The sequence below is a fragment of the Gavialis gangeticus genome, unplaced genomic scaffold (genome assembly GCF_001723915.1).
Source record: "Gavialis gangeticus isolate Ggan-Ray unplaced genomic scaffold, GavGan_comp1, whole genome shotgun sequence".
NCBI classification, from domain to species: domain Eukaryota; kingdom Metazoa; phylum Chordata; order Crocodylia; family Gavialidae; genus Gavialis; species Gavialis gangeticus.
The window spans coordinates 202981150-202983370 of NW_017729032.1; positions in this window are offsets into that span (position 1 = coordinate 202981150).

Here is a 2221-nt window from a genome sequence, read left to right on the forward strand (position 1 = left end):
GTTAAGTCTCTTTCCCCTCGACTACCTTGTATTCTAACCTTGAGCACTTCCGTGTGCCCCTCCTCTGACTCTGTGATGATGGAGGCCAGGTAATTAGCCCTTAAAGCAATGATCAGTGACACCTGTGTGGCAGAGAGTGAGATTTCATGGGAAACTCTGGCTCAGCCTTCCATTTTGCTAAACTAATAATAAGATCAAGGTGTGGCAGGAAAGGAGAAAGGGAGCTTGCCCAGAGACAGCAAAGAAAGCAAAGCTGATATAGTCTGAGAAGGCGCCAGGGGCCTTACGACCACTGCTGGGACAGGCCTCTGTTACAGAGGGGTTCCTGCTATCAATGACATTAAGTCTTTGTGATGCTTTACAGCAAGGCTGTCCAAGTGGTGTCTTGCAAGCCAGATGCGGTCTCCAAAGGGGAAGCATGTGGACCCTGGGCTCCTGCCCAGCAGCTTCTGCCTGCACTGCTCCAGCACATTGGATGATTGGAGCATATGGGCTCACTTTTCCTCCTCCAGCTTCTGCTTCCTGTTTTTGCTTCTGGGGATGGGACAGGTAGGGCAGGCCAGGTAGCATGAAGTTGCTGCACCTACAGAGGAGGAATTCCAGGCTTCCCAAGTGCCAAGAGAGGAGTCAAGCATACATGGCTGAGAGTGCCTGCTTTGGTCATACTGTCCACCCAGCAGTGGGGAGCCAGGCTACGTGCATGGCAGGGGCGGGAGTCTGGGAACTACAGCATGGTGGGTGGCCCCCTGGCATCCAGAAGTTGGAAATCCCTGCTTTAGAGAATACAGTGGTTGTACAACAACAGCAATAGGAAAAGGAATCTTTCTGTGCCTGTGTGTCTTCATCCTCACTCTCCTTAAGATAACAAGGCACAAATTGTCATGGAGTACCACACCTAGTCAGCATTTACTATTGTTTTGATACCAAACCTTGCAAAGTAGGGCTCATGCATGGAGGTGATTTGAAAATAATGACTCTGACATTATGTGACCTTTAGGTATGTTGGCAGTCACTTCAGACTATATGCTACTTGATGAATAAAAGAATGTTTCTGGTGGAGGTGGATGTTGAATGTGGAGGTTTAAATGTAATACAATCAGAGTTATAATCAGACAAAACAAGAGTCCTTGTTGTGGATCTCGCTGTAGGGGACAAGAGATGATATCTATGCATGGTGATAATGCATTTGCTTTTGAATGCCAACACTAGATTGATAATTATAGAATTCTTCATATTGTGACTGGAACGGAGTCAAGGCTGAATCTTGCCAGTTTGGAACACTAATCAGAAAAAGGGTGAAGCAAAATACAGAGTTTCAGTCAAGTTTGCTCACTCAACTTAAACTTCTATTTAAGAAGTTAGAAGAGAGACTCTTTAGTTGTTTCTCTTCATAGCCAGGTTAAAGCCAGATTACAGTTTTACAGCACTTGGCTTTTCTGCAACGATGCTTTTAAGAGCTCTGTGTTACAAATAATCAGTTTAGAAATAACCACTCCCTAGCTTGTGTTTTTTAAGTTTGCACAGCCAGGTTTTTTGTAGTTGGTTTAACAGCTTGCATCTAGCCTTTGCCCTCATACTTGTGACATTTTTAGATGCTGGCATATGTTTGAAAAGACTCGTTTCAATTTTAAAATGTAGTACAAAGCAGTGAAGAGTGTAGTAAATTGGATGAAACATTGAGCTATCTATTAACAGTATTCTGCACTGCTAACTTTGAGAAGAGTGTATGGGAACTGGGACTGGGAATCCTGAGAGCCTTTTGGTCATGGGTCAAATCAAATTTCTTAAACCAGAAAAAGATTCTACTGAATACAGTGACACAGACCCCAGCTTTCAAACACAGCTAACTAAGTGGCACTAGCAAAATAAAGACATGAACTCCCAGCCAGGTAATTATACACACACAGTATATATCTGGGTTAACAGAAACTTGTGATTGCAAGCGTAGATGTACAGTGAATGTCATCAGTCTTGACATTTGCTCTTTACAAGCAGTTAATGTCATTGAAGTAATTTGCTGCATTGTACGTGCTAAGGGTGAGAACCCACAAGATAATTAATAGAGTAGGGGCTGGCAGCATATGGCTAATAGACTGGATCTAGCCCATGGAGCCACTATGGCCAATGGAGTTGGAGGGCATGTTGGCAGTGAGAGGCTTTCCCCATGTGGGGGCCAGGCAGCAAGGAGTTGGGCTAGGACAGGGGCAGGCAATTATTTAAG